The sequence below is a fragment of the Thalassophryne amazonica genome, chromosome 16 (genome assembly GCF_902500255.1).
Source record: "Thalassophryne amazonica chromosome 16, fThaAma1.1, whole genome shotgun sequence".
Lineage (NCBI taxonomy): Eukaryota > Metazoa > Chordata > Actinopteri > Batrachoidiformes > Batrachoididae > Thalassophryne > Thalassophryne amazonica.
In genome coordinates this window covers 40,364,421-40,373,390 of record NC_047118.1, presented here as the reverse complement: position 1 = coordinate 40,373,390, position 8,970 = coordinate 40,364,421, and the positions used below count along the sequence as shown (strand labels likewise).

The following is an 8,970-nucleotide window of genomic DNA, read 5'->3' as shown; positions in this document are numbered from 1 at the left end:
GAGCTAATCAGCTCTTGGCAGTGAGCGTAATCACCTTCTATCACCTTCTCTCGACCTTTGAACCAACCTGGTTCACATGCGTATTTCCAGAGTGTGAAAAGGCTTATACATACAAATGCACAGATTTGCACAACATGAACAAATGATGATTTGATTGAAGGAGGGATCCACCTTCACCTCTGGCTCAGGTGATCCCTCCGCCATCCCCAACGAACTGGATCCTCCGCTCATATTGCTCCCCAGACGCAACATAAGCATTTTGGCTGATTACTGTATATGCAACAATGTTTTACAATAGCTGCTGAGCCGCTGAAAATCATTTTCTCATGAACAGGCCATGAATTATTCTCCAAGCGGGCAGGGATGTCCTCCTGTTCGTCACTCGTTCGAGATAAGTTATCCAGCTGCATTCCTTCCACTTCTCCGTTTTGCATGAAGTTTTAGCATGAAATCATTCTCATTAAATGCAAAGGTCAGCACAAAACATTTGTAGTACAATACCGGGTTACATAACGATAAAGGTGTTACAGTCATGATCAGATAATGATAAAAGACATATACGTTTACATTTTATTTTAAAACAATTAATTTTCCACAAGTTTAATGAAAATCTTTTATAAAACCCCCCAGAAATAAATATTGCTGTTGAAAGACCAAAGAATGGTTGACATCAAGTGAGCTCAATTTGAGTCTGGGAGCATGCAGCCCAGTCTCATGTTTTGTTTTTTTTTGTGCTACTGTCACGAAATGAAATTTTCGTGACAGGTTTTTTTTTTTTAACTCACTATTCCTAACCCTACTCCTGAGCATGAGCTGGTACCACGTCCACAACACCACGGTGCCAGCTTACGTCGTGGATGGCAACCACTCAGCCAGACAACCAAGCCCATCTTCACCTCTCAAAAGTAACCATCTATGTATCTGCTGCAGCCAGGTGAAGCGTGGGTGTCCTCTTGGTCTTCAAATTAATTTACATCAGTTGGGCTTTTAGTTTAGTTTTATTCATGATCATGGAGCCTGTTGTTGAAATCACACTGAGGACAATTGCAAAACAACAACAAAACTCCATTTATGATGCATACATTATGTTTTAGGGCAGCACGGTGGATTAGTGGTTTGCACTGTTCCCTCACAGCAAGGAGGTAGTGTGTTTGATTCCCACCATGTTTATTTCTGTGTGGAGTTTGTGTGTTCTCCCCGTGGTTGCGTGGGTTTTCTCTGGATGCTCCGGCTCACATCCAAAACCATGTGTGTTTGTGAAATGGAAACTTGAAATTGACTGTAGGTGGGGTGTGAATGTTTGTTTGTCCATATGTGACCCTGTGACAGACTGGCATCCTGTCCAGTGTGTAACCCGCCTCATGCCCTATGACTGCTGGAATAGGCTCCAGCCTCTCGTCATCCTTAAGTGGAGTCAGCGGGTATTGAAGATGGATGGATATTGTTTTTGCGCGATACAGGTCGTGCAAGTGCATGAATCAAAGTCATGCAAGTGTCAGTGCACCTTTACTCTGAGCACGGACGGACAGATGCAGTGTCTTTGCAATACCAGTTGTCCATATTTTGGCCTTGGGTAAAAACTATCACTCTGGCAAGCATGTCACCAAACATCGAAACTTGCATAGAAAAAAAACCCTACATCATCTTCTTGCTCTGACAGCAACTTACACACTCTTTCACTGTAATCAAGATATACATTTTAAAACCTTTTAGGGATCAGATTCACTTTATAAACTTGCATCAGGCTCAGTGATCTCCTGGGTTTCTATGTTTTTTTTGTGTGTGTGGTGTGTGTGTGTGTGTGTGTGTGTGTGTGTGTGTGTGGTGTGTGTGTAGAATGAAGCTGAAAGTGCACCAGAGTTGGATTACAGTTCCATGCCCCTGCTAGCAGCTCTCCTCCACAGGTGGGGCAGAGAATTGCCTTTAAGGTGAGTCTTTGGTCAGCTTGCCTTATCTGGATCACTGTGTTCTGGTCTGTACTTTTGGTTTCCTTGTCATTCTGGTTGTACAGTTTTTGTTCAGCGTATATTTTGCAGCTGTTCTTTCTATGAAAACAAGAAAACATTCACCCTCCAGCAGAAGTAACTGTCAATCGAAAAGGGCTATAATGGTGCAGGCAGCACTGGAAAAAAAAAATGTTAAAACCAGTTTCCTAAAGAAATGCATAAATAAAACACTTGTTTGCTGAATTTTCATCAGCATTCTCCAAAGTGGCAATAATGTTTTTGCTTGCAATGGATTCAGACACCACTACGGTTCTGTTGCTGTTAGATCTCAGTGCTGCATTTGATACAGTGGATCATCATATTCTACTTGATAGGCTGGAAAATCATTTTGGGATTACTGGGAGTGCCCTTGCATGGCTGACGTCATACTTGACCAGTTGTTCTCACTGCGTTTTGTACAGTATTTATCTCTTCTAGATTGGACTACTGCAATGTTTTCTGGTTTACCGCAGTCTAGCATTAGGGGTCTCCAGTTGGTTCAAAATGCTGCAGCCAGGCTTTTGACACGAAGCAGAAAGTTGGACCACATTACACCCTTTTGGCATCTCTTCACTGGCTTCCTGTCCCAGTGAGATCAGATTTTAAGGTTCTGCTACTAACCTATAAAATTATTCATGGACTGGCACCTCCCTACCTAGCTGACCTAATTAAACCTTACGTACCGGCCCGGGTTTTACGTTCTTAGGGTGCAGGACTACTTTGTGTCCCTAGGGTGAATAAGAAGTCTGCGGGTCACAGAGCGTTCTCTTATCGTGGCCCTGTTCTGTGGCATGATCTCCCTGCGTCGATAAAACAGTCCGATTCTGTGGAGACTTTCAAGTCCAGACTTAAGATGCACTTATTTTCCCTTTCATTTGGCTAACATACTGGTACAGTTTTGTTTTACGCTTTTTACTCTTTTAATTCATTTATTAGTAATTGGAGCGGGCTGCGGCCTCAACTTTACCTAAATTCTGGGTCTTTTAGTGAAGTTTAGGGCTAGTGGCCGGCGATCACCTTAGTATTTCTCTGTTTTTGCAAATTACACAGTATTTTTTGTCTTTCTGATGCCTGATTCAGTTTTTTTCTGTCTGTTTAAGGTGCAGCTCCATCCAAAGATGGGAGTTGTATTCGTGTTGGCAGTCCTCCTGCCCTGTGCGCCTATAGCATTTCTTGTATATTCATCCGTGAATTGTTCTGTAATTTATGTTTGTAGCATGGCCCAAGCAGAGGGTCACCCCTTTGAGTCTGGTCTGTTTGAGGTTTCTTCCTCAGAGGGAGTTTTTTCCTTACCACTGTTGCTCTGGGGGTTGGTAAGGTTAGACCTTACCTGTGTGAAGCGCTTTGAGGCAACTCTGTTGTGATTTGGCGCTATATAAATGAAAATAAATTGAAATTAATGTGATCAGATCAAACAGATGTTGCAAAATAAACCCCAAAACCTGCGACTTGGATGCATTTAGACACAGTGGGATTCTCAGTGGTTCCCAACCCTGGCCCACGCTCCCGGCTAACATGCACATTTTCCAGCTCTGCCACAAGCTGATTAGCTCATCCAGGTACTGTTACTTCCTGATTGATTGTGCACACCTGAATGAGACAATCAGCTTGTGGCAGATCAGGGAGCGATGGAAAATGTGCAGGTTAGCAGGACCTGAGGTCCAGGAATGTGAGTCACTTTGTCTAGGTAATGACATCAGCTCTCCTCCACTGAAACAGAATCGGCGTGGAGCATTAGGTCCTAAATGGAGTCGGTAAAACCTAGAGAGGGCAAACGTTCCCTTTGAAGCGGTTGTCTTTGGTGTGCCCTCTTCAAAGTGAATATAAAAACCATCTCTTGCTTTTTTTTCAGGCTGGCAATGGGAAATGTCATTAAATGTCACTTCTCACAGAGGCTCTGACTTGGGGTTCCCCCTCATCAAAGGTGCATTTAAAGGTCTGAGTCCAGACACTGCAGAGCAAACTCATACGATGGATGTGACATGTCCATACGGCATATCGGATTCACAAAATGTGTTAAAAATGAAATGGAAACTTTCAAAATGCTAAAGAAGTGTGGCTGGGAAATGTTGCTGATTCAGAATGTTACATTGGGCACTGTCTATTAGACAGTGACTTGCACCTGTTTTTAATGCAATGGAAATGTGATCTGATTGGTGGAGGTCAATATCCTTAGTTTGTTCACAGCATTTTGTTTGTGTTTTCACAGCTGCTGGAGCTAACGGAGAGCTACACGCCAGCGGTGTCACAGTATAAAGTGGGTATAATGCTGTTCTGTGAAATTAGTCATTAATCCTGTGTTGAAGTGAGTGTTTTAATGAGCGTAACTGTGCAATGAAGACTCAGATTAAACAATTTTTTTCTTTAGGAGGGAAAGCTTTTGAGTGTTGACCCAGCCACCAATCAGATTGAGGTGGAGTTAACAAATGCTTCTGATGGTAAGATACTTATGGTGCTGCTTCTTTTCAAACAGGAAACAGTTTGTTTGAGGACATGTTTGATTGAACAGATAAAACAGACAAATCTGCTGTCAAACTAGCAACAGTGGCTTTAGTGACCTCCACGTCCCTGCAATTGGCAACAAGGCAAGAAATATGAAAGGCCTGTTTGTCTTTATGTGTTTTATATGTTAAAAGATGAAACTTGACCCAAAATAAGAAGTTCACTGGTTCTCATCTGTATCTTTGAGAGCCCCATATTTCAAAGCTGTATATGCAGTAGTTTGAGTTACCTATGAAAATTTTGTGGACCTACTCAACAATTGACTGAATCAATTAATCCTATGCTTCTGTTAACTGCAGGGAATCAGCTCTACTTGTTTCCATTGTGATGAGTTGTGGGTGTGTTTTTGGAAACGTAGTAGCAATCCAGAAGTCATTTTGTGAATGATACACTCATTGAAAGACTGATGAAGGTATTGTTGAAATAATTGGATTGAAAGCAGAATCATAAATCGAAGAATGTTTTCTCGGCCTGTTCCACATGAGTGACATGTGATACTGCAAAATTTGATATTGATGGGATACTGTATAAAAAAAGTTTCACAGATATGATACTTTTTGCTTATAAAAGCAGCTTATAGATCTTAGTGCAGCAGATAACTGAAACAATCCTTCAAATGGTGATGTACGCACCAAATTCAGCAGAAATACTCCTTAGACATTACTCTTTTGAAAAAGTAGACTGGCCACTTGAATTTTCAATAGGTGGCCAGGGGTCAGTTGAAGTATTACACTGGGGTCACAATTTAAAAATGCTCCAGTCATATTAAAAAACTATACCACATTATTTGTCTGAACATAAAGATTCCAAAAAGGTATAGTTTGGACTATCTGTGACTTAATGTTGTGGGGTAAAAACAGCAAGAATGGTGACAAAGGTCAATTTCAGTAAAAAAAAAAAAAAACATTTAAAGTAACAGTTTGCATAAATCTTTTTGTCAGTAATTCAGTCTCAGTCATTGCTTACGTAGTAAATGTGTCAGGACGGGAGGGAGCCCGTCACCAGGAGCGGCTGGACCCCGCAATGCAAAACCCCAGACAAGGCTTTGGTGTGGGAGAAATCATGGTCTTTATTCCAAGCTTGGTTTCGGTACACATGTAGTCAGTCAGCGTGGCAGAGGTACAAACAGGATCAGGCTGAGACGCAGTCACAAACGAGCAGGGTTCAGAGGCACGAACAAACTCAGACATCCGGGATGAAGCAAAAGGCGTGGTCGAGGTACAGAGCAAAGTTCAGAACACGGCAAGACAAAAACAGGACTGTGATGGGTGCTGGAAAGAGTACAAAGACTACAATCTGGCAAAGAAGTGAAGGACTGGAGTTTAAATACTTGTGGACTTAATTAGTGAGAAGTGAGGGACAGGTGGTGTAAACGAGGTGGAACAATCTAGAAGGGGTGTGGCTTCTGGCTAAAGAGTAAGACAGGGCAAAAGTGTGAGGAAGGGAGTGAGCAAAGTGGCGTGATGTAATAGACAAAGACACGGGAGCAGGTGCAAGAGTGTGAGTGAACAGAAACAAACCAGACTGCATCAAAGTGAGGGAAAAAACATAATGTCAGGTGCAGGGTGTGGAGTGAACAGAAGTAACTGGGCGTGAGACCAGGAATGAAGACATGATGGGAGGTGCAGAACAGAGCAAAATGGAAATCAGGGTCAGAATGTAATACAACAGGAACCAAAATCAAACGAGCATAAATACAAAAGCAACTAGAACTGATCAGAAAATCAATACAAAAGCAGAATTAAACAGGAACAGACTAATCAACAGAAATCAAAACCCGATATAACAGTATAACAGAAAACATATACAGATGAAAGCTAAATGAAAAACAATGAAAACACAAACTGGCTGAACAAAACTAAAACAGAACTTGACAATGGCTAAAGTATGGAAAGTAACAAAGTGATAAGAAAAACATAACAGAATAACCCATGATGAAAATAATTACTGATAAATCAACGCTGAAGCAGACGGAGAACCACAACAAGGGGAAAAACAAGGGCTCAGTGCCCTGACCCAGCCAAATCCCTGACAAAATGTTTAGTGGTGAAATGTTTTGCAGCTAAATAAGAAGTCCAGTTGCCTCGACTAAGCTTCAGGAAGCTTCTGATCTTCGCCTGGATGACTGAGAACCTAAAGTTATTTTGCTTCATATTTGATGATGTGGGTCATCAACCTGTTTTTTTTTTTTTTTTTTTTCATCCTGAAAATGCTTTCAGTTTAAGTTATACCAACAGACTCCATGAAACATTTTTTAGAGTGTCCCTGGTTCTTCTTTACTTCTGCCAGTGAAGGTTGTCTCTCTCTGTGCCAAGGAGGGGGATTGTTAATTTCTGCAATTCATAGTTCTCTTTTCTGTGGATTTCAACGCCATTGCTTTATAATTTGGTGGTGTTGCCACAGGCCTAAAATATGTCTATACGGCTCCATGTGCTGAGTTCCCTCTCACCCCCGCTGAGTCATGTGACAACACGAGGAGGGCAGAGAGAGCAGAGGAGGAGGACAGAAACGGCGTTCCTATCGATCCTGTTGATAGCTGATAAAATCACCTCAAATTACTGACTTTTGATGTCGCCCTTATTCTATGAGAATTGATCATAGACCAGAAAATGTTATTTTTTTTAGATCAATACGCACATCACTCCTACATACTTTGAAGCTTCTTTTTAACATTCTGCTTTTCCCTCAGCTCCTTTAGAGCCTGGAAAGTTGACTTGGTGTATCAGAACCCAGATGGGTCGGAGAGAGTAGAGTACGCTGTGTCCAGAGGCTCTTTGGTACAGCATAAGCCCTATGTACGAGGTAATAGTACCCATGAACATGAAGACAGTAACAGCTACAGCAAGCTGACATTTGACCTGTTTCTTCACTCTTCACCCAGTTGATTGACCTCTGGGTGACCTTATCAGGGTAATTCTGGAATCCACCAAAGTGTGTGCCATACTTAATCGAAGGCTGCTTGAACATTAAAATCCTGACTTTCACCTTTGCATCTCAGAGCAGTGGCAGAACAATCGGACACACAAACAAATGTTCAGTTTATACTATGATTTCTTAAAATCGGTCAAAACAGTCTGAGGATCTGTGTAATTTCAGCAGAATTAAATTATCCAGAAGTCTGAAATTTAGGGTATGTGAGACTTCAGCAGGTTGGTGGCCAAGTGGTTAACTGCGCTTGTTTCCAGTGCATAATGTTCTCTGGTCAAACCCACCCTTGCCCATTTTCCAATATGGAGTTGTGTCACAAAGGGCATTCGGCGTAAAACTTGTGCCAAATCATCATGCAGATCCACTTTTGGCTCCACTGTGGTGACCTCAAGTGAAAACAAGGGATAAGCCGAAGGGACTTCCGCACCAATGCAACACATTGAGGGCCCCTTCACACATAGCATGAATGAGGCCGAATGGCACACTGGAGGAATCGCATGCCATTCGTGAAAAAATCGGAGCTGCCTCTAACGTTTCGTACACCTGTCGCCACAACCATTCGCGCACAACCAGTGGCCGAAAGACAGAGTGCCCTGCGAGTGCCCATTTTATCCCTCTCCTCGCATGTGTTAGCCAAATTCCAGGTGGCACACATGAACATCCAACACTGCTTGCGGAAAACTTATGAAATATGTGGCCATTCACGCAGTCAGCATGAAAATATGAGCAGGCGACCACTGTTAGCTGGCTATGAAATTTGTCTAAGTGCCCCGTGAGGGGTGGTTGCCATGCAACACACGTGGCATGCCAGAGTATCGGCTCCCACGTCACACTGGCGTGCGGGTGTGTCACTCCACCCCCCGTACAACACACTGTGCATGCGAGGGGGGAGGCATATATGCATGTACAACCATGATCACATGGGGACCGACCAGCCACGCAACACGCCTTTCAGCTTGATCGCCGGCCAGCCAGCTCACTGACAGGCCAGAAAATGACGGCTCTGTGCACACGACGTCTTACATTAAACACAGAGACCAGCGCCAGGACAGGATATAAATAATTACTACAATACTACATACATAGTTATATAACAGATAACTAAACAAAATGATCACAGAGCAAAGAAAAGGAGAGTGCACTTTGTTCTGTGGGCTGATTGGACAGGTGGGGCGTGTCCACACGAGCTGCTGCTGTTGAGATCTCTGGACCTGGATGTCGCAGCTGTAGAACACATACCGTGTCTTGAAGGACATGACCTTGCAGCTTGTCCACTGTGACACACGTGGTGTGTGCATTGTTGTCCTCACATGGAAAATACAAAAAAAACATATCGCATTTGGGACGGGCGGCACGCGGTCGCACACAGCGTACTTCGACAGACTGCTCCATGTGAAATGGGCCGTCAGATCATGTGAACACTCACTGGTGATCTGTAATGTGATGTCACCCACGTGTGAGCTTGACAAACCGTCCACAGCGAGATCGTTCCAGCCTGCCAAGAACAGGTGTCCCTCCCAACGTTGGCTCGATGTTTCGGGGTTCGCTCTTTCGG

The 8,970-nt window shown here is 43.1% G+C and overlaps 1 long non-coding RNA gene across 1 annotated transcript; it reads left to right on the top strand.

The window, feature by feature from the left end:
• Positions 1-1,820: 1,820 nt before the first annotated feature.
• LOC117528167 lies at positions 1,821-7,298 on the top strand. Its single transcript, XR_004565688.1, has 4 exons — positions 1,821-1,928; positions 4,195-4,242; positions 4,354-4,423; positions 7,177-7,298. It is a non-coding gene; the product is annotated as an uncharacterized LOC117528167 (long non-coding RNA).
• The last annotated feature ends 1,672 nt before the right edge of the window (positions 7,299-8,970 follow it).